Genomic DNA, 23,829 nt, shown 5'->3' with positions numbered 1-23,829 from the left:
TAAGATGCCCAAAGGTGAACATGCAGCTCCAGGAGGCATTTTATGGGGGATTAAGAAGAACTTCTATTTTCGATCTCCATGGAAAACCAAGGCTGCGCATACTTGATCTAATTAACCATATATTGGGCACGAGCTACTGGGAGTTCTTCAAAAGAAGGAAGCTCTACCACATTTGTGCTGCTGAGCCAGCTCCATTCATCCTAATGAAGCTTTTGCTGAAAAAACGACGGCCGTATTTTCCTTGTGCTTTTCCATTGCCTTTCCAAAGACAGAGAAGGAAAAGGAGAGATAATGTTCCTTTGAATGTATTCCAACTTTGAAGCATCTGCAAAGCTGGTCTGGAAACTTTCTGGGAACAAATGGCCTCCAAAGACTTATGACACTTCCTCTCTTTCTGAATTGCATCTGGAAATGTTGCACAACCGGGAAACCCAGTTCATCATGGACACAGAGACTGCAGCTATGAAAATCTGGATTGGGTACAAATCCAGGCCAGCTCCCTTGGTCCTTTCTGACAGCTGTATAGCTTACCTCATCTCAGATAGCCACCCTAGCACATCTGTCTTTCTAACATCTGCAAAAAACACCATTCCCCGCCCCTCAGTGTGACCCTTTCCAACCTTAGAGGTCAAGGCTTCAGCCTGACTGCAGAGGCACCACAATTCAGAGCAACCATTCTCCAGGATGGAGCTGAGAACTAACCAGCGGTTTCAAAAAATGACCAAGTTCCTAGTCAACCAGATGTCTTTGGCTATCTAGGAAATTGAGAAGTTAATTCACTCCAATGTGCTTCCTTATTTAAAAAGCCCAGCGTTGTTAAGCTTGGAGTCTGGGAGCCATACATTGAAAGAGGCCCAAATGTTCCTGACCGTTCCACCTGGGCACAAGGTTCAGGCTAAGCTGGCCTTTCCCTGATCCAAGAAACTGAGTGAGAGTTTCCAAAAGTTTCAAGCACAAGGACTGCAGGGTGCAAGAGAAGCCCATTTAAGCCCAGACTTGCCCAGGCTCGTGGCCTCCAGATGTGCTGGTTCTGTGGGCTGGGAATTCTGGGAGTTTTAGTCCCAAGACCTCTATAGAGCGCAGCTTGGGTAAGGCTGGTCTAGGCTTTGCCAGAGACTGCAGGACCAAGGAAGACTGGGAGGTTGCAGCCTTGCCCTCCAAGAAGAACAAACAAGGCCAACCAGGTCCAATTTGGGTCAAAGGAGGAAGACCTGATGGCCATTTCTGATAAACTGCCTTGGAGATCATTCCATTGACAGTTAAGATGGAAGCAAGCAAACAGAATATTTGCTGGGTTGGCTAAAAATAACTGAGGCAGTGACCATCACTTCCAGGGGGAGAGGGTTCTGTAAATTAGGTCTGGGGTTGTAAAAAAGCCTGTCTTCTCTTTTTTTGAGCCAAACATCCACCAGGGCCATTGGGGGCCTCCACCTGTCCTACAAGAACCTGGGCCTGCCCAGAAAAGATTGGTTTGGCATTTTGTAGCGAGGCTCAAGATGTGGAAGTGGGCCATCGGTCTTGGCATCTGCGTGGCTCTCACGCTTGGTATCTTTTCTGCGTCTGTGTGCTCACATGTACACTGACTTTCTCCAAATATAGAAAACAGCCCTCCTCTGGTGGGAAATTCTTTTTTTTCCCCCCTTGGATTTGTTAGAAATATACATAATGGAAAAAGAGTCCATTTGCTTCCTCCCAAACTCACCCAAGCAATTTTTCACCTGGGTTTACTAGCAGCGAGGGCCTTTTCCCAGGCTCTTAAGATCCAGTCCTGGTCACCTGCGAAACTGGAAATCAGGAATGGATTGCTTTCTCTCGGCAGCTCCTGCAGCCAGCCAAAAACTAGTGGCAGCGATGGAGGGAGAGGAAGGAGCTTGCAGAGATGCGGAGGAGGGAAGATTTCGGAGGCTTCAATAGTCCCCGTGGCCCCTGGCCTGGAGAAGCCTCCAGAGATTGCCCCTCAAGCATCTGTTATGCCAAGAAAGCTACTTTGCCCACCTCCGTATCAACTCCTCTCATCAAATTCTTTAAAGAAACCAGTTAATACAGAGCTAATCCTCATTTCTCAAATTATTCAATATTTCAAAATGAACAAAATCAATTTTAATCTAAAGAGGTATATTTTTCTCTTCCTGAGTTCAAAGCTGAGGAGAAAAATCACTGCACTCAATGGATTTACACCTGTTTTTCACCACTTAGCTGACAGCCTGGCTTCCTTTTCCATTTACTTTTGATCTCCCTCCTACAATTTGGAAACTACCTAACATCTCCACTGATCCTGGCAAATCGGAGGGCAGCAGATCTGCCACGGCTGCAGGCGAGAAGGTCAGAATGGTCTCAAGGCTTGGGAGACATTTAGGATGGCCCCCATAGATGGCTTGTCCTCAAAAGAAACCCCACCTCCAAACCTAGATATCGAAGGAGGAGAGCCGTGTTAGTCTATGGTGGCAGAACATCAGGAGTCTGCTAGCACTTTTCCCGACTAACTAATTTTATTAAAAGGCAGGAGTTTTCGTGAGCTGCAGCTCACAAAAGCTCCTGCCTCTTAATAAAATTAGTTAGTCGGGAAAAGTGCTAGCAGACTCCTCCAAGCTGAGGAGTGTCTTAGCCGTGCTGCATCGAAGGGGATGGAGTGTTACAGAAGAGCCACCATCTTCTGCTCAAACCAACTTCCAGTCCCACCAAAGTCTGTAATTATTTGGCTCCCAACAGTGGCACCTGTAGCAAACTATGAGGACGCCAAGCCGAGGACCTGTATGGGGGGAGGTCATTGCTCCAATGTCACTCCAATGTTTCCATACTTCAGGCAGACTGATGTCCACATTCCCAACATGAAACACTGTCCCACGGGTAATGCCCACATGTGCTATGGATTGGGTGAGGATGCCCCTTTCTTCTCTGGTTGGCAGCTCTAAGTAAATGGGGAGGAGCAAAGCAGCTGCCCAGGAGCTGTGCCCCAGGTACTGGACGCAGGCGGGGGCTCCTGTATCTGGCACTGAGGGAAGGATCAATTTTGGCTTCCGCTTGAAGGTGTCCTGCGAGGGGAACCCTCCACTGTGCTTGTGGGTTCTAGTGGGTCCCACCTTCTTGCTCATGTTTTGAAAACAAAATGACTAAAAAAAAACAACAACGCAAAAAACATGATTCCTGTTATTAGATCCACACCTTTACTGTACTAATTTTCTCCCTAAACAAAAAGTCTCAATCAGGGTTGCCCAAGGAAACAAGGAGAACAGAAGTCACCGAGAAGGCCTCCTCAGGGCAACCACAAAATGGTGTTCTGCTGGTCTTGGATGTCTGTGGTTCTTGGGACATCATCCTCTGTGACTTTACAGTGCACAAGTTCCACAACAGCAAAGGTGGCCCATCGGGTATCTTGTTCCACATTGTTTGGGGCTTTAAAGGTCAAAAGCAAAGTCTTGAGCTTGGCTTACTGGCTAGTTGGCTGATCAGCTTTCAGAGAGGTGGAGGATGTAGATGGACAGGTGTCCCATTCAACAACAAGGCTGCTGCACTCTACTCCAGCTAAGCTTCTGGAGCAGGTATGATGACAGCTGCACATCGTGTCACTGTCAACGAAACCTGAGGTTGCCAGTCCCTGACCATTTCTCCACCCGTGACCGGTTTTGTCTTCTATATAAAGCTGTCCTCATTCTAAGATATCGGTACAACAGTTACTTCTGGTCATTCAAAATCATTAATGGGAAACAGGAAATCTGTCTAAGAAAAGTTGCTAGTGCGGATCTACCGAAGCCGGCTTTTGGCCACAGAGGTCCCTTGAACCTCTAATAATACCGATGACTCTAGGAAAACGCCCCATCTATATAACTTTGAGGGAGGGAGTGCAATCCAATCCTTCTGAGAACAGTTAAAGTCCTCCCCTTCCCATTCCAAGGAATCCCCCACCATCCACAAAGTCTCCATCTTCTTAGGATTTAAGCACAGTTCATTGGCCCTGATCCACCTCATTAAGGGATGACGACACGGGTTCAGAACATGCACCGTCTCTCCCAACTCAGATTTTGTGGAGATGTAGAACACAGCATCACCGGTAGACTGATGTCAACACCCGCCCCCCGCCGACCACTTCATAAAGATATCAAATAGCATCGGGGATAAAATCCATGGAACAATATTGGATTTTCTCTACACCACGTATGCCTCCTGCCAACATGTCTGTTCTCCAAATAAAATAATTTGAAACGTAATAACCGTTCTTTGCAGGGAAGCTGCTCCCGTACCTTAATCACACCTGTCATCATTTCCTGCATTTACCTGGGTCTGTCATATCTTTTGGGAGGTCAAGCCAAGCCTTTTCCAGTGCTTCCTATGCCTCCCTCCCACCACCACCCTCCCTAAATCTTGCTAATTCTGAACAATTCCCTCCCCATAATGGAATCCCACGGAGGTTTCATCACATCAACCTACATTTGAAGGTTAGTGGAAAAAAGCACCAGAAGATTGCCCTGAAAGTATTTTGAAGAAGTCTGTGGTCAAGCGCTGGAGTGTTTTAATTTTTAATCTTCTTTTCAAGCAAGGGAACAGAAATGAAGTGGGAGGGGGAGTGCAGGTGTATTGGGGGCCAATTACCAATCACCCAATCCTACATCTCCCTGGAAATTAACCACTGCCGCGTCCCTGGGTTCAACGGCATTTACTCTCAAGAGTAAGATCTGTGCCAAATATTTGTTTTATTAAATTTATAAGCTGCCCATTGCTATTCTGGGTGGTGTACAACATACAAATGTATGAAGATACTGTTTTGTTAGGGTTTATTTTTCATTTTCTTATAGCATCCTTATTCTCTATTGTACGGTGCCTTATTTTGGCCGCTGCCTAGAGCTTTGGAGGGAGGTGGTTTGTAACACTTGAAAATAAGTTAAAGTGTGACTCAAGGGCTCGATGCTCGCTGAGCGCGGCTGTGGATTTGCGTGAGAGAGCACATCCATGCACCAAATGTCTACGCAGGTTCTGCAAGCCTCCTCACTCTCTGCTCACTCCGCTTTCTGCCAGGCAGGGTTTCTCACCCTTGGTGATCACAAGCTGGTAGTCCCTTTGAACAGCAACCAAGGGTGCCCTGCACCCTTCCGTGCCTCCAGACTGCAAGCAGATGTGAGTGTCAGTAATCTGCTACTACAGCTGAACTGTAGTAATCTTGGGCACCAAAGTGATTCCAAAGAGCCGGAGGGAAGGAAATAAGTAGAACAAGGAGGAGAAGCTGGAAGGGACAACGTGTCTCCACGGGGGAAAGCAAGTCGGGCTCCCTGTGAGGGTGTCTGGCTTCCCCGAGAGAAAATAAATCACACACCGGCCCTCCCGGTCCCCTTAAAACTTCCCCAGCCTTCTGCACAGCCTGTATTTGGGCTCACGAGTTTCCCACACAACCTGTTTTGCTTCAGCAGCACCCTCAAGGTTAGGGAACGTGAAATCTCTCACGTTTCCAGTCCTGAAGCAAGTTGGGTTTTCTCAGGGCACCTGGTACATTTGCACATCGTCTGCTGCGGCTCACAGGGACGTCTGCGAGCACTCTTCACGGCTGCCTGGGTGCCTGCAGAAGGAAGCCAGCCTTGGCAGCGTCCGCAGCAGGCGGCCAAGTCGTGAGAAAGGGGGCAGGTCCCCGGAGCAGCCGGTTTCAAGCCTTCTTCTCACAGCTCCAACAATCTCAGCTTTTGCGGCTACCTGGAGGGAGGGGAGCATCTCAGCTCCCCCCACGTAACAGTCAAAGGAGGAGGAACAGGAACTCTGGTCTGATAAATCCGGACAGCGTATGTTGCGAGGCTTCTCCACAACACGGAGTCTCTGCTTACTGGGAAATGCAGCACTTTCCCCAGCCTGTGCATCTGCTCTGCAGTGCAAAGGGCCAGCGAAACAGGAAAAGCGGCACCCGGGGACAAGTGGAGGAACTCTTTCAAGGCCAATGAGCATAGCTCTCAAGCAACCTCTGCTTCTACATGGCAACGTTCAGGTAGTTGCACATTTTTAGGCAGAAGTCTCAAGTGAAATCCCGCCTCTCTCTAAGCAGCGAGCAAGAAGTGGCGCATTGGATGGCTTGGCCCAGGCAGACGTCATTCCAGCAAGTTCTTTGAGGCTCAGCCTCAAGTCCTCCCAATCTCCAAAGGTCACCAGGGAATACAAACCTGTTTAGATACTTCCCCACTTCAGATTCTCCGCCGTAGAAGAGATGCAAGAATTCCCTGCCTGCCCTTATGGTGAGTTCTAAGGATATGGGAAGTTTCTTTCGGGACACAGTTGGAAAGGCACCCCTCTCCCTTAGGAGCGACCGGCTCCGATCTCGGGCAGCTCCCGCTCAAGCCACAGAGTCTGCATGCAAGGCAAACAGCTATGAGCAGCGAGGTATTATGGCGGCTTGCAAGGCGATCTTTGCCTGACCCAGACGGTGCCACGAAGATTAGGCCAGAAGACCCCCCCAACGCCCAGCTCTCAAACGAGGCAGGGGCTCAGGAGAGTTCAAAAACCAGCCGGGACCTGGGGGGTCCCTTGGCTTAATTGGCCCCAGATGGTTTCCCTTTCTCTCTCAGAAATGCCCCTTCGGGCTGCGGCTTTAGGCCAAAGGGCTCCCGGATGATGGCTGTGAATCAGAGGCATTGCAAAGGGGGCCTTTCCTGAACGCACCACACCAAGGGGCAAAGACACGCACGCCACACGCCACCGCTCTCCCGGAGGTGGGCCAGCCCTGCCAGGAGAGACCCAGGAGACCACTGCCCCGCAGGATCACCTAATCCCAGGAAGTTTTCCGCGGCCATCCAGGTTCGGACACGATCGCAGACAACGCTGCCCTGTGGCCAGCAACGGTCCCCAGGCACAGGTTCCGTTAAAAGGCCCGGTGACACCTCACTCGTTCCTCTGATATGGCCACCCACCTGGCAAATGCAACTCTGGGCACTGACGACATGTGACAACCAACCAACCAACCAACCAACCAACCAACCAACCAGCCACACACAGTATTAACAAAGAACAAACACCTACCGTGGTCACCAAGGGTAAACCCAGATAAAACAATCAACAACGGGCATCTCTCCGTGGGGCGTCTAGCCTCTCAGCCCCCAAGCCTCGGAGTACATCCTGGTCTTCAGTGCTTCAAGGCAGGCCAGAGGGTCGGGGCCAGTCTGATCGTGGGGGTGTGGGGGTGCTGGTGCTCTGGAGGGCAGGCACTGTGACAGGAAAGGCACGCTTCCAGGGCCCCGTAAGGTGGGATCCTCTCACTGAAGAGACCCAGAACCCAGAGTGTGCCCCTCCTGCCAGACCCAGTGGGACAGGGAGAAACCACCGGGGAGAGGCGGTCCCTCAGATAAGCCAGCTGCTGGCCATGGAGGGCTGTACAGGTGACCGCCTGCACCTTGAATTCCGCCCACCGCAGCGGTGTGGGCAGAGGGGAACATGGGCGCACGAGGTGCGCCTGCAACTGCCCGCACCGCTGCATTCTGGGCCAGTTGAAGCTTCTGGGGGGGGGTCCTCAAGGGCAGCCCCACGTAGAGCGGGTTGCAGTAATCTACTCGGGAGGTGATTAAGGCACGAGTGACTGTGAGCAGACCCTGCCAGTCCAGGAAAGGGGGCAACCGGCACACAAAACAAGGTTGTGCAAACACCTTCCTGGCCACAGCTGCCACCTGCTCTGTGGCCAGGAGCTGCGAGTTCAGGAGGCCCCCAAGTTGCGCACTGGTCTGTTTGGGGCAGTGCAAAAAGATGGAAAAGCCCCTGACCCAGGGGGCCCTAAGACCCCCAGCCGCTCAGCCTTGCCGAGGTTGAGCTGAAGGCTGCTCTTCCCCATGCAGACCCGCACAGTCTCCGGACACTGAGGCAGAACCTCCACAGCATCGCTTGGCCAGCCTGCGGTGGAGATGTAAACCTCACCCCGAGCCAGTTGGTGACCTCATGCAGTGACCCAGGTAGACGTTAAACAGGAGCAGAGAGAAATGCCCTGCACAGGGGAGTTTCGCCTGAGGCGCCTTCTTCTCCAAATGAGCCATAAACCAGAGCTTGTCTTGTCTCCAGATCCTGGCTTGAGAAGATTATAAAGCAAACAAACCACAGACTGCCATCCTGGCAGCTTCAGCAGGAAGAGCCAAGCAGGAGGGAGGGAGCAGTTGCAGTCGCAGTTACCTTTTGGGGGGTTGGGGGTGGCTTTGCACTCGTGGGCATTTGTCTTGTCATTCTTCTTCACACCTGTGTTTATTCTGTGCCATGTATTTAGGACAGGGCTTCTCAGCCTTGGCCACTTGAAGATGGGTGGACTTCAACTCCCAGAATTCCCCAGCCAGCCATATACATGGCACAAAATATCACAGGTGTGAAGAAGAATGACAAGACAAATGCCCACGAGTGCAAAGCCACCCCCAACCCCCCCAAAGCCACTCCCTCTACCCAAGAGGCGTTTGAGCTCAGCTGAAGTTAGGAAGACTCTGCCGCTTTGCATCGGTGCAGTATCATTCTTACCGGAAGGTCTGCCCTCCAGCTGGGGGGTTCCCACACGCAGACAGCCCAGCTCGCTTGCAATCCCCTCTTCTACGGCAGATGCAAAACTGCGTGACTCCAAGAGAAAACAGCTGTTAGAAATCTGCACAACTTGCCTGGCCGGGTTGCCCTTGACAGGGAGGAGACCACCGAGGCCAGGTGAGGGCACAGACCTGGCGGTCAGGCCGTGACTCTCTCCAAAGACTTTGGCTGCTTCTCCTCCAACACAAACATTGCAGGAGCAAACAGAAGCCTGTTCAGCTGGTAGCTCGTTCATGGAAAGCGCGCGTCTCCAAAAAACAAACGGTGAAAATTTGGGGACCCTAAAGATGTCTGGTTTTTGAAGGGCCCTTCCCAAAGGTCAGAACCTCAAGAGGCAACCTGTGGAAGGCCTTCCCTGGGGGATCCGGGCGGCTTTTCTGACCGCTCCCTTGTGGCTTTGCCCCCGCCCGCTGGATTACGGTTGGTCTTCCACCAGAGTTACAATCCCAGTGCCATGGTTTTCACGTGAAGACGCTCAAAAGGATTTGTAGGCAGAAGAAGAGGGATTTTGGTTTTCACCTTTTAACACAAAAAAGTCAAGAACGAAACAAAAGGAGACCCACAGGCCCCTTTCTGCAATTTCACATCTGGCAGAATTTGGCAGGCAAGAACTAGTTTCGTCCCTAAACACACCAGAGACAGCAGGATTGAGCTGCCTTGCAAGGGGCTGGCATAACAGACAAGGGCTTTGTTAATAGTTGGCAGGATGTTTCCAAAACGTACTTGAGGCCCTAAACTACAATGTTATAAAAGCTCACTATGGAATTGGATGCCCTTACATCCAAATGTGATAGGTAGATAAACAAACAAATAAAATGAGAAGGGTTTCATTCACCTTTCAAAGTCCCACCAGCTTTCTCCCATCAGGTGCCTTCCAGAAAGGCTGGACTGCAACATCCAGTGGGGATGTGGCCAGCCGGGGACGATGGGAATGATAATGCTCCCAGACATCTGAAAGGTGCCAACCTGAAGATAAGTAATCTACATGCAACTTCGCATTAAACACAGGAGACTTTATTCCCTTCCCAGAACCAGAGATGTTCACCATGTGCAGAGGTGGAACCAAAATGTCCCCCCAACAAAAGTGGGACCCAAGTCCTCTGTTCTGTCTCCCTGAAGCGGGCAAAGATTCATCCCAAAAGACTGTGACCCCTGAGCTTTAGCAAACAAGAGGACCTGCTCAGAGAAAGAGGTGGTCGTGAGGTGCTATCAACTTTTGCCACTTCACTGATGTTTTGATTGCAGATCCTGCTCGGAAATGGCCCCCCAGCTCAGCACACACACGTAGACAGTCGTCCCACGCCCATTACCCTCTTTGCTCCCTCTCTTGCTAACTGACAAAAGCCACCTTCTTGGGCTACAACCAGCCTTTTGGAAGCCTGAACTCTTGAGGGCCCGCCTGGACATCCATTAATTAGATCAGTGTTTCTCAGCCTTGGCCACTTCAAGCTGTGTGGACTTCAACTCCCAGAATTCCCCAGCCAGCATGGACACAGTGAGCAGCTCCTGGAGAAGAAAACTAATAGCAACTGTGGAGGAGAGTGTGAGGAAGAGGTTAACTCCCCTCCCCAGGAAGATTACTCCTGGAAAATGGATTAGGAGGAAGCCTCCGTGCCACGGCTGTTTTTGCAAAAGTAATCTCCATGCAACGAAAATTATATCTACTGTACTTCAGCTCTGAACTTGTGAGCCTTGACCAATGTGCTCCGGTAGGAGTTTTACCCCGCCAAGAGTTTGGAGTCAGCAGTTCAGCTCCGAGGCATTAGGGTTGCCTCTCTCTGGAATGGGATGGACAGGCAGTCTTTTGGGGAGGAGCCCAGTGCCAAGGAGGGTGACCCCTCCCCCTCTATTCCTCCCTCCCTCCCTCCCTCCCTCTCACCATTCTGGGGGAAGTAGGTCACCTAGAGGTGAAGGCCCCAGGCTAGAAACCAGGAGACGGTGAACTCTTGTCCCACCTGAGACATGAAAGCTGGTTGGGTGACTCTGGGCCAGTCCCTCTCTCTCAGCCCAACCCACCTCACAGGGTTCTTGTTGTGGGGAAAATAGGAGGAGGAAGAAGGAGCATCAGGTTTGTTTGCTGCCTTGAGTTATTCATTAAGAATAATAAAAGCAAGATTAAAAACATCTAAACAATTAAAAAATATGTCCAGGGCCCCAATCCCTTTGCTCTTCCCTGTGGCCAGTCTCAGCTTAGTGGTGGAACGTGAAAAGATTTAATGAGAAATTGTGGACTCCTCAAGGATAGCCAGAGGTCACCGACAAGCAAGTTATGAATTTTAGATGGGGAAAAAATGTTGCTTGAGAGTCCTGGAAATAAAAAAGGCGGAAAACTTTTATCAAATCTCCCACTGGGCCAGTGCAAGCCTGTTCCTTGCTTTCTAATGCATTGCCCAGTCCAGAGATCTGCAAGAGTATTAAGTTTTCCTCTGGAAATTGCTACATGTCCAATAAAATTCAGCTTCTTTTGATAGAACTTGGCATCCACAGCCTGTTTTGTTCCGGGGGGTGGGGGGGGGGGAAGCAGGGGGAGGAAAAAGAGGGGAAACCCTGCTTGCAGTGTGACCTGCTGGCTGCAATTTCCCTGGGCGAGTGGGCAAGTCAGCAGAACCCCCGGCCAACGGAGAGCTCAGGAGAGGCACAACCCTTGGTTAGCTCTTCCTAACAGACAGATGCCCGTGCTTGCAAGAGGGGAGAGGCCATGACTGCTCTTGGCAGCTTGCTCTGTTGCACAACTTCTCTTGAGAAGAATAATCAAAACGCAGTGCTCAGCTGGAACTCCCTGCAGACATCCAGCAACGCGCCACTCAGGGACCCTCTCTGTGGGGAAGAAACACCCCGACTCCTCGGCCGGATGCCACCCTTTCCCAGCAGCAGGGAAAATGAACTGCCCTGGCGTGGGACTTGCATTCACAGCTCTGCTCCTCCCCGCCTTCCCATTTCACACGAAGGAAGGAATTCTGTTGGCACAGCCTGTTTCATCAAGTCACTTCTCCATAATTTGCAAAGCTTTGTCAATGGTACACCTGGTCAGTTCTCTCGGATTTAGCTTGCTGTAGCCCACAAACCATTTGACTGGCTTAATATTCGAGGCTCTGTGCAACCCTAGTAGCCATCCTGACTTTTTTGACCCCGTTCAGATCCCCTGCTCTCACCCATGCTCCCATTCAACCTTTGCCCCCACTTTGAACCAGTGTTTTTCAAACTTGGCAACCCAAAGATGTGTGGACTTCAACTCCCAGAATTCCCCAGCCAGCACGGGGAAAACACTGCTCTAAACTTAAGTACTGAATCTTTGTAGAGCTATTTGGGGGAGGATGGCCCTCTTGGATTGCCTCCCCCGCCCCCAATATTCTTTGGCCTGTTGCATCTGAGGGTTTGGGCGAGCCTGCAAACGCAACTTTCTATGGCGGAAACACCCCTGCTCTGAGTTTCTAACGGAGGCACCCATTTCAGGCAGGCCTCTGAAATAATATATATCAGCCTTCCCCAGCTTGGCATATTTAATTGGACTACAATTGTGGACTACAGTTCCCAAGAACCACGGTGGTTGGATCTGTGGACGTGAAAGCTGGCGCGCCTGTGGGTTGAAGAAGGGTAGACTGTAGGCGAACTGCTTCATCCTGGCAGCCACCTGCACCGAGCCCCTGAAACGAAAGGCACCTGTGGAAGAGCACATCTGGAGCGTGCCTCCAAAAAACTGAGGCGCTGCAGCAAGTCGCTGCCGGCTCTTTTCTAAATTCGCTCTCACGTAGAAACTCGGAGTAGCCAAAATTCTTCCATCTCCTACTTTCTTCCTCCACGCGTGAAAGAAAAATACTTCACAGTTGCCCCCGATTTATTTTAGACAGTTACTTTCTGCGTAGCTCCCTTGTTTAATAAAGACACCATTTCAAATTTAATTATGGCTTACTTTGCATTGTGAAATTTCTGGCAGATCCTTTCATTGAAACAGAAGAGGAGCTGCACCTCCAGAAGGCAAAAGAGAGGGAGGGGAAACCAAAAAACATTCTCCCTGTATTTCTTAAGAGCTGGATGAGAAACACATCCTACGGTACACTGCAAACTTGGGATGTGGCAAAATACCAACAGACATTTCCTAAGTTGCAAAGTTGGACATTAGGTTGTAGCCGAGTTTACAAACAAGCCTTGCTGATTGTAGGTTTTGAATGTCAAGTCAAACAACCCTCCGCGGAGGCCAACTATCTCAGATTTAACCACACAGTTGAACTTATTTTACTGCTGGAGATGACTCTTTCTGCACCATTTGTGCTTGAATTGTTCCTGGCATCAAATGGCCACCGGAACAACATCCTTCCTTCAGTCCAATCCAAACAGCCCCTACAGAAGTCCTTTGTTCTGGTTCCAAATGCAAACCCAACAGCAGCTGAAATGCCCAGTTTCAGGTGCCAGGTGGGGAAGGCTGATAGGGAGATGGTATCAGAAATGTTTCTTCCAAGCCTCAGCTAAGCTCCAGAACTTAACACTCACTCAGCCTGGGAGGATGAAATAATCCAGCCCTTGAGAAAAGGACACTTTTCTGACATTCAAGCCATTGCTACCAACCACACTGAAATGCCAGAGGTTCTGATGATCAGATTCCAGGGAAGGAGCAGACCAACTCTGAGCATTAAAAAACGCCACGTTGGGCATGCTGCTTCTCTCTCTTCCAGCAACAAGCCTCCAGGACTGTTCCTCTCTTCAAATCCCATCTCCTGACTTTTATTCTGATCAATTCCACATGGAAGGATTGCAGTCCCTGCAAACAACCCGATGAGAAACCAGGATGAGCTTCCTGGGGGGCGGGGTGGGGAGTGTCTCCGAAGCACCTCTTCCTCAGGTTGCCTCGCAGGAATTTAAATTTTGGCAGCTTCATCAGGACTTGGTGAAACATGTCTTCTCACAAGCTCCAAGAGAGGTGACAAATATGAAGCATGTCAACAGGTTCTTGGTGTTTAAACAAGATCTAGGCTACCTCGTTAGAAGCTGGATTATTAAAATGTAACCTAGATACGTTCAGCCTTTCCTGACCTCTGCCTCACCTATGGATTGGACCACAGAGGCGTACGGAGGCCCCAAAGTCCCTTTCCCTAACTCCCAGCTCCACATTTGTTTTATTTACTTCATATATCCTTATTTTCCTCCAGGAGCTCAAGGCAGCTTACATGAATCACCCACTGTTTTATACCACCCCGGGGGCTGAGCTGAGAGACAGCAGCTGGCCAAAAGCCATCCAGGAGCTTCCATGGCCAAAGGGATTCTTGAACCACGTCTCTCCTGCCCTGGTCCAGCGCCCCCATCCTGTGCCTGAACGGGAGCTTCAGATCTTCTGCACGGGCCCTAAGAAGGACCAAGGCATGCCACGGGCGTGCCAGCACGGTGGTTTCCACATGCATCCGACCATCTTAAGGATCTGCACTGCCCTTCCTCATCGCCTCTTCTCCTTTTCCAGCTAAAGCCTCCTCCTCCTCCTCCCCGGTGACCTTCGTTGGCTAAATAAAGCCTTCCTTGAAGGCCACCCATAATAACCACAGCAAGGAAAATTGACATTCCTCCTGCTTCCCATCAGCCCTTGTGCGATTTATTTGGCCGCCCTGCAGCACTATTGATCCCCTTCCACGGGCAATGGCAAAGACGTATTAATGAGCCGAGGACAGAGGGGCGCTAACCAGCTTGCGACATGTCCAGAGTTCAGCGCAGGGACCGGAGCAGCTACCTGAGGTGTGCAGAGGGAGGTGGCCCAAGCAATTCTGGAGCCAATGGGCTCAGCGGTTCCAGGTTTAACACCTGCAGTCTGCAAAGGAAAGTCCCTCCAAGAATGTGAAAGCTTTTCTTTGCTTTACCCTTCCCCAAAATTAAAAAGAAATTGCTGACTGTACTGGGAAAGCCCAATGGCTGCAAAGCAGAGGCTGAAAATAGCCTGTCCCAGTTTGAAGGGTGTCTCTTCTGGGAATGCAGTAGGTAGCTTGAAGGACAGTCTCATAAGAGGATGACAATAAATTCTTCTCTCTCCAGATGCCCTCCAGATACATGGACTTCCACTCCCAGAATTCTCAGAAACAGTCATGCTGGCTGGGGAATTCTGGAAGTAGCAAGCCACACATTTGGATGGCCCCCTGGTTGGGGAAGACTGGCCTACAAGGTTCCTGTGGCACAAGAGCTCCTGATCCCACCTGGCATCTTCCAGATGCGCTGGACACGGTAAAAGTGAGGACCTATCCTGTGCCGGACAGAACGCCCCCAAATCCCAGGACAACTGGGATGGGACTCGGACTGGTGGGGAAGGGTGGATTTTAATGTCACACATGAAAAATGCTGGAAGGCCTAAATAGCGCTGTTGCCTGAGGTGACCGGCTGCTAGACGTTTTCCACTCTGCCCATGCGATGACATGTGAGGGTAGCCTTGGAAGACGGGGGAAGAGATGCCATGCCGCTGAGGGAGCGATCAGGTAGAAGAGAACGGCGTCCGCAGCAGAGTAACAGCCAAAGAAACTTAGGATGGACCCGCCTAACTACTCAGGTGTAGACAGGGAGGGCGGGAGATTTGGGCTTTCAGACCTGCAGGATTCTGTTAATGCAGCCTCACAAGAAAGTAGAATTAGCTCATCCTGGCTTGTTTCCCGTCTGGTTTATGTGGGAGGGTTAGGAAGAGCCCCAGCTATTTCTCCACAGCCTCGGATTCAGACCCCCGATCCTACGCTGAAAGGAAGAAGGTGAGGACGACACAATTCAGAACCCCCGAAGGGCACCATCTAATTTCTGTCATCCCCTGATTAGTTTCCACATTGTTGGATGCCTTCTGGGGAAGCTGGGCACGCTGGTGGTGGTTGGAGCGTTGCCAGATTCATCTTGAATTCCTGCTCGAATTTCTGTCTAATCCAGAACCGTTTAGGGCGAGGTGACTTCAGGACTACCTCTTGAACGTGCGTCTGGCTGCGAAAAAAGGGCTATCAAGCAGCTTGTTTGGTTTTGATTTAACATGTTGTGTGAACCCAACCCATTGTGGTGTTCTCAGTAAACCACGGTTTTAGCAAGATGTATGGACTCGGCACGGGGAAAACACACCATCGTGACTGGCTGGAGTAAGAAGGAAACTCTGCCTTTGTAGAGGATGAGGGTCTCGGCAGAGGACAGAGAAAATGGCCTTGAGGGACAGGAGGAAGACCCACCGAGGACTGAGTCCACAGCAGGAACGTAACATGAGTAGATGTCTCAGGCAAGCCTCTCCCTAATTCTCAGGGAGATAAAGAGAGGGGGGAAGCGCATTCCCACTTGCAAGATTCTGTTATTATAACCTTACAATAAGAGTAGCATTAGTGTGCATGACTTTGGTTTCCTAGCCTTCGAGGTCCACCTTGAAGGGCTGACAGTCTCTAAACAGACCCGGGCGCTCTGCTCGTGGGGCTGCACCATAGAAAACAGGTGGGATTTGCAGGTAAAGGATTCTACCCAGGAGACCAACCCCTCAGCAAGATGCCGGGGAGAGAAGTCTGGGGTACAGATCCTTGCCTTAACAATGCAAAATGGGGAAGGCGCTGATGTAATGCGCTCCTCATTCTGTGGCTGTGAAGCAGGGTGTGCAAGGCGCACCTCTCCGGGCATGCCACAATTCCGTCCAGTTTGTGTGGTGATGCAGTGGGCTGTGAGATAACCTTGGGAGGGGGACAGGAGGAAGAGCCGCAGTCCAGACAGCGGTCTGAGAGGAGAAATCTGAGCCCACAGCAGGAGAGAGGGCAGAGGAGGCGCCTCAGAATGGACCCTCCCTCGCTCTCTGGAACATAAAGGTGGGGGGGGGAGTGCTTTCAGAAGTGCAAGATCCTGTTCCCGTGACCTTACAATAAAGGCAGCATTAGTACTCGTGAGGTTGGTTTCCTGTCTGGACCACCTCGAAGGGCGGACAGGCTCTTTCCACAGCTCTTTCTCCTGGGCTCACGTTCTCTCCTCCGGTTACGCTTCTCTTCTGATTCACCTCTCCTACCCACTAGGAAGCAGGGAATGATGGCTAGCCAGATGTCCTACCTGCTCAACACGCTCAACTTCCCACACCCTCTCTGGCCGCTGCGATGGATCAGCCTCCGCAGCCACTGCAAACGCCAACACTTGATTCCTCACCAGATTGTGAATTCACAAGTAAATGTAACCCAACAACGCCTGCAACTGGGCTCACACCTCTGCTTCAAATTACCACTGGACTCTCGTAAGACTGGTTCAGAAATCAGACCATGGTTTAGGTAGACAAACCATGGTGTGGCATGTAGTTCTGTCAATGTTTGGTGGAACCCAATAGCCTTGTGTTTCAAACTGATACCATTTAAAAGCAGGAAACGCCACAGAACGGATCTATGCGACGATTTCTCTGTCATTTCAACAGAGGAGACCCCGTTGAGGCCAGACGTGACTTTGCAGCACCCCGGAGGGACAAAGGGGCCTAAACTGTACCCAACCGCACAGTCTGTTTCTTTAGGTTTTGTTTGAAGTTTGCAGCAAACGCTCCTAGAGGAACTGGAGTCTCGGGCGCTCTGCTCCCGAGGCTGCACATATGTTGCAAGTTATTTATTTCCTCCCATTTTGATAAAAACCCTCTGTCTGAATTTTTGATCTTTTGCTTTTCCTTTTCCAAAGCGACTTTGCTGCGTTAAGGCCACAAAGGGGAAAGATGGCTGAACTACGTGACCCATTGCCTGCAGTTTTCGAGCAACTGCTGACATGGATTTAAAAAGAATGGTTATGAGGTACCTTTACTGGAAATTGCTAGGAAGGCAATGGAGAAATTGCTAACTCGCTTTCCTCAAAGCAAGATGCTTGCAACGAAATGTTAAGTGGAGAACAACTGAGAATAGGAAAAATAAATTATCTGGAGCTGTACAGAAGTAAAAATTAGTGACTATATGAAAGGGAAACCTCACAGAAATGCAAGGAGGCTCCTAACGAGCTCTAGCTGTTTCTCAGTATTGCAATAAAGTGGGGCGGAAAATTCTGGGGGGGGGGGAGTTGTAGGGCTGTATTATTATGCAAACTGAAATGGGTATTGAGGGTACTATTAAGATGCAGAAATATTGTTTAGGCTTAGAAATAATTTCCATTACACTATATTCTTACTTTTAGCCAGTATGTTTTGAATTATCAGGGTTAAGCTAATTTATCAAACTTCATGAATATTTATTTACTGGAATGTGTCACTTTAATGAGTCGTTTCTGGAGTTCATTGTGTGAGCTCAAATGTAAAGAGTCATCGTTAGGGTCAACAACGGACGTCATCTTTGGGAATCCTCATGAGGCTCCACAAGGGTTGGGAAAACCTGGGAGACTGACAACCTTCCCAGCTTTCAGGTGATGGAGAAAGACGCCCAACTGTTATAAAAGATGTTAAATTCCCGATGCCTTGAATCCCTTTATGTTCACGACGTGCTATTTTGAATGGACCCTACACACACCCACCGTCCACAGCTACGAGAAGCTCAAAGCCAAGGCAAGCACGAAGAGGCAAGGCTGCAGGGGGCTCATGCTGCCGCCCCCCCCAGGAGCCACTGCATCGGGTGGTGGCGGGGCAAACTGAAAGCAAGCCCCCTTCGCAACGGAGAAGGACCAGCCATGTCCTGACCTTTCCTTTTCTGTCAACTGGGAAGAAGACCCAAGGCAGACAGCTGCTCCTCTACGCCGTGTTCGTCTCACGGTTTTGCCCACTTCAGTGCCGCAGACGAGCCTTATGGGCACCCTCCCACCACAGCCACGGACATGATAAGAATGTCAGCTTCTGCCTTTGCAGGAACGATGGGCACTGGCTTCCACACCAGGGCTAAACCTTGTGCGCTTGCACACGCAGCGGTTTTCCTCCCTGTGCCCCTTACTCTGGACAGGGAAGCTGATCTCGCCCAAGCTAAACCTGGCTGGGGAGAGGATGTCACTTCACAGAACTGGCTCCCGAGCACCCACGCTTTCACTTTCCCTTCCCTTCCCTTCCCTTCCCTTCCCTTCCCTTCCCTTCCCTTCCCTTCCCTTCCCTTCCCTCCCCATTCCATTTTCTTTCTCTGTTTGGTTATTTTAGGACCTATGTTAATTGATCTGTAAGCGATTAAGTTCAGCTGATCTTGAAAAAGCTAAGGAGGGCTTAGCCTGGTTTGTGCTTGGATGGAAGACAACCAGGAAATCACAGGGCTACCCAGAAGAAAAAAATGGCAGACCCTTTCCGTACAATTGCCCACAAAAGTACACAGTCGTGCCCATATAGGCACCAGGAACTGAGCCTGACTCAAAAAAAAGGCTTCGCTTCTGAGCCGTCCTGGGAGCCTCAACAGCCAAGGCTCTAGCTGTGATGGATGAATAGGCGGACAGAAAGGCCGACCTATTCTCCTCCTACAACGGCAACCGGTTAAACTTCCAAACGTCTTAGATTCTGCAACCCAGTGTCAGATCCTGGTGGGCTCTCCACCTCCGGAGCTTTTTAAGAAGAGAGTAGAGAGTCACCTCTTCAGGGGGCTGTCACTGGTTTCCCTCCACGCTGCAGAGAGCTGACCTAAACGTTCCTTGTGGCCCCGTCTGATCTACCATTCTGTGATCCGATTCCACGAAGCCCGCAGTGATATTGTATCTGAAACGTATTCTGTGCTGAATCACACAATCCCTCGTTTCCATCCTTGGCAGATGGTGCTTCTGCATCGTCGTCTTTCTCCCAAAGGTCTCCTCTTACACGATTAAGTACTCTGAGTTTAAATAAAAATGTGAGCTGCGAAGAAGAGCAATGGGGCTCTAGAATTGGCACTCCCCTCCTGACACTGTGAAACTAGTCTAGCTGCGGCTTTTTCACGGGCTGTTTTAACTCAGGAGCGTCTGAGTCTTTCTGAGCTGGGCAAAAGGAGAGGAATGGGAGGTATTTGGCACACGGATCGTCCACTTGGCCACTGAACTGCAGGTCCTTCCTTTCTAATGTTCTTCTCACGAGCAAGGACACACGTCTCTGTCTTCATTTCTTCTGGAAATGGTATTACCATGAGAAGGACATAGAGGACGCTTCTCAAAATAAAAAAAAGAAAAAGAGAGAGAGAAAAGATTGGTCTGATACATGAGAGTTTCTCTGCAATCTTTCAAGTTTCAGATTCTGATAGTTGCCCATTTTTTTGGTAATCTATTAAGAGTCGATGGGTCTGGAAAAAAAAGAATGGCATTAAAAAGAATAATTCCTTCCTCACGTCTAGATTTCTGACAATGTTTTGGGGACAAGGAAGCCATAGGTGTTTCTGTAGGCATTTTCCCCTGGGATGTAAAACTTCCAAATAAATCCTGTCTACTCATCAATAAACTTGCATAGGAAGCTACCCACAGAATCTTTAGGAGAAAAAATGTAAAAATGACCTCAAACCCCCATTCATAACCAATATTGATTGGCTGAAGTGTGAATCTAGGCACTTGCATAAATTACATAATAAAATCAATAACATTTTACACTTTTTCTATTGAAGTGTATTATGAAAAGATCCCTCTGAAATTATAAATACTTGACTATGGACACCCTGCCAATTGATAACTACAAGTCATTTTTTTCTCTTGTTCGTAAGATCTACTGCAAGAGAATCGGTCCTTTAAATCAAGTTAACAATTACCTTCGCACAGCCTGGATTACTCTGTACTCTGCTCATAACCAAGTTAATATTTCTAGTTACCCTGGAAAGCTGCCCTAGAACATTTGGTCCCTGAACAGATCAGAGGGGAATCAACCCTGGACTTGGTCCTATCTGACGGTTGTTCAACTGCTTTAAAACTCTGAGCATATTATCAGAGTTATGAGCATGTGGACAATTGCCAAGGAAGTCTGAAAGAAAAACACATCCGACTTCAGAAAAGGAAACTTCTCAAAACTGAGGATTAGTAGAAAGGAAGTTGAAAGGGAAAATCAAGGAGGGAGTCACGTTTCTCCAGGTTGCCTGGAGGGATATTTAGAACTACCATAAGGGAGATTCTGCTAAGGTGAATCCTCTGGGTCAAGAAAGATCCCATCACATCCACGAGATCAACAGTGTGGCAAGCAAGCGGTCTTTTTTAAAAAGGGAAGAGAGAAAAGGTGGCTTTCTTCAGCATCTGGAAATCTTGCTCAAACAAAAGAAAAGGGTTAGGGTTTGACAAGAGAGAAGAAAGGATTCAAAAATGTATTTTCAGGTGCAACCTTTCAATCAGTGTTCCTCAACCTTGGCCGCTTGAAGATGGGTGGACTTCAACTCCCAGAATTCCCTGGCCAGGCATGCCTGGCTGGGGAATTCTGGGAGTTGAAGTCCACCCATCTTCAAGCGGCCAAGGTTGAGGAACACTGATTGAAAGGAACCAGGACTGTGGACTGAGAAGGAAGCAAACGGACAGTAAGGAGATGGTGCCGTTAAGTATTTGCATCAGCTTCTCTGCCAAAAATATCAGGGAGATACCCCTTCTGGAAATGGACTTTGCAGCCCGCAGGATATCGTCAAAAAAGTCATGATGCCAGTCCTAACGGTGCCATCAAAGCTCTGCACCCAAAAATTCATAAAGAACTAAGAAGTGTGATTTCTGGAATTATAGGAAAAAAGCATTTAAGAAAAAAATTGTGGGAAAACACCCCTCCCATCAGCTGCTGTACCAAACAACAGAGTGTCTGATCTAATGCCAGTTAGATTAAAAAACATATGGGCTATAAAGCATACAAATAAAAGCAGTACAATTAAAGCAGAAATTAAAATCAATCACTAGCCGTTACAGCCTGGGGGATGGAGAGGGGTTTTGCCAGTTTCCTAAATGCGGGCAGAGCAGGGGCACTGCATGGCCTGGGAGCCACCGGGGGCCGGACCACTGAGCTTCTGGCCGTGGGGACATCTGGAAAGGGCCTCTCCTGCTAGCCCCGTTCATCGCGGGAGAGGCGGCACGGAAGACGGTCAGCCCCTAAGCTCTTTTTGCCTTCCAAGGTCAGCACTGGCCTGTTGAACGGTGGCCCAGGAAGGCAGCTGGTGGCCCGTGGAGAACTTTCAGCCCAGACATGCTAGGATCCCATCCCTCGTGCCCGGAATTGGAATCAGTTTCCAGACAATTTTCAAGGTTAGCTGCGTAAAGCCCGCTGTAGTTAGTCAAGACAAGTTGCAGACAAATCAACGCAGGGCCATTGGTACCATTATTTTAGGAGATTTTTATTTCTACCGTTCTTCTTCAGGGTTCCCCCAACCCGAAGACGAACTTTCCCAGAAGGCAACTGAGCTCACGTCCTGGCTTTGGACTTTCCCTTGGAGGCCTCTGGACCAGAGGGCTGGGGGCCAGATCCACCACCGCTCCTCTTGGGTTCCAGAAGGCAGGCTCAGCGTCACCCCACAAAAACGGTTTCCTGCTTGGCAAAGGCAGAAGTCGAGGCCCCTGGAAGACCAGACCCGCTGCCCCCTCCATTAAAATGCGCCCCCGTAAGTAAAGAGCACAGCACTGGGCGCCAAGGGGCTCTGCGTGCCAGGCCACCAGAGCGCCAAGGACTTCCGAGCGCCCCGGGGCGTTTCTCCCCTATGGCGCTTCTGAAGTGCCTGGATTAAGCCGGACAGAGGAGGCGGAACGAACGAGGGAGCGAACAGGCTTACCCTCGCTCATCAGCACCCGCAGCTGCAATTTACTTTATTGAAGTAATTTTGGACAGACAACTTCTAAGATAAACATGACAATGTTTGAGACAGGAAAATCGCTGACTCTAATGCTCGAGAAAGACTTGAAAATAAGCTTAATAACAAATTAAAGAAGAATGACAGGAAAATAAAGCTTAACAAAATCAGGTACTTCTGAATTCTCTCTCCAGCTACATTTCTTTTTAGTGCAAACTCAGAAATTCCCACTAAAGATAAATTTTGCAGCAGTTCTTGAAATGAAACAGATAAATGTTTAAACTAAACCAGCAATTACTGACTTGACACGTTCATTTATCTGCAGGAAGTCACTGCAAAAACATGTGCCTGAAGTATTAAGGGTCCCACCTATTCACCTTCCGAAGTGGCTCAGGGTCTTTTTCTCTGGTCTGTAGCACGACTCTCTCTCCCCCCAGAGGTGCAAAAGCCCAGCTTCTGGCTCCCGCTGGAACACCCAAACGGCCCTACAGGCATTGGGCGGGGGGCATGGCAGGACCTGGTGGCCAGGCCGGGGGGAAGGACCTCGGGAGACGGGCCCAGAGACGCTGCCCAGGGAGCGGTCAGATAAGAGACGGCACAGCCCGCAGCTGGACGGCAGAGTTCCTCGAGGATCGGAGGCCATTCCTGAAATTCCTCTCTTGGAAGAGAGTATGAGACCTGCACGAGTGATGTCGGCCTCCCGGGGTAAACCAGATAGGAATCACGACCAGATGAGCTAATTCTACTTTATTGTAAAGCTACGCTGACAGAACCTTGCAAAGTACAGTTCTTCTTCACCCACCCGCCCCCACTTTCCTTTGCAGCCTGAGAAACTAGGGAGGGTCCCATCTGAGGCTCTTGCCCCACCCATTATCCAGCTGCGGGCTACCCCCCGACTTACCTGACCACTCCCTTGGCAGCGTCTCTTGGCCCAGTCTCCCAAGGTCTTTCCCATATACCACTACTCTGACGGTGATTAGCAGCCAAACCAAGATAGTTTTATTTATTTATCTATTTTTAAATCTCACCTACCAAACCATTATGTTTCACACTTCTGATACTGTTGGGTTTTGGACAACAGAGAGACCCTGGAAACCCCCCAGTAGCCTGGCCTTTGGAAAGAACAGACAGATGCAAGTCCCTGGTTTGCGGTAGTCTTTTAAAGCTTGTGAACGAATGCTCTGACAGGCCATCTGCAACCTGGTGCCCTCTGGAAGTGCTGAGATTACAAGTGCTTGGGATTTGAGAATTACAGAAGCGCCCCGTTGGATGGCATCTCCTGATCTCCCTCCTGCAGGGACGGAGCTGCCGTTGATATGTCAGGTCTGAAACCTCCTCGTCAGCAATGCGATGACACTCTGACAGCTCTTCTCTTAGCAGTGTCAGCTCCAGTAGCTGCCCTCTCGTTATGGGGGGCCGACCAGCATTCTGCAAAGACCTGCTGGCAGTGGGCAGGGGCAACCAATCTTAAATAATACCACTGGGAAGGGCAGCTGAGGGCAACGTCCTCCTGTCCTGCTTGCTGGCAGTCTCAGGCTGATCCCTGGCGAAACAAGAGGCTCAACCTGCAGTGAAGGCATCTCAGAGGCTTCCAGCTCTGAGAGTGGCGTAAGGGACAACCCCCCTCCAGTCAACGGGAAGGTTATGATCTGCCAGCAAGATCCTCGGGGCTGATCATCCTTTTGGTCAGTCTCACCCTCCGCTCAATACAAAGGACTCCTTTGTT

The 23,829-nt window shown here is 49.9% G+C and overlaps 1 protein-coding gene across 3 annotated transcripts in view; it reads right to left on the bottom strand.

Annotated features, from left to right (window-relative positions):
• Nucleotides 1-23,829, bottom strand: part of CNTFR (ciliary neurotrophic factor receptor) — a 303,394-nt gene that overhangs the window by 171,432 nt on the left and 108,133 nt on the right. The window contains exon 1 of one of the 3 annotated variants that reach the window (XM_088152657.1): nt 8,455-8,556. The exons of the other annotated variants lie outside the window; for them this stretch is intronic. The gene's annotated coding sequence lies outside the window, so the exon portion shown is untranslated. Of the gene's footprint in view, nt 1-8,454; nt 8,557-23,829 lie in introns of those variants that run through there. 3 annotated transcript variants of the gene reach the window in all.

This window comes from Python bivittatus, unplaced genomic scaffold (assembly GCF_059951505.1).
Source record: "Python bivittatus isolate LINGU-HERP-01145 unplaced genomic scaffold, Pbiv_v1 ctg000570_np1212, whole genome shotgun sequence".
NCBI lineage: Eukaryota > Metazoa > Chordata > Lepidosauria > Squamata > Pythonidae > Python > Python bivittatus.
Note: the sequence above shows the minus strand (reverse complement) of the source record. Positions and strands in the feature narration are given on the sequence as shown.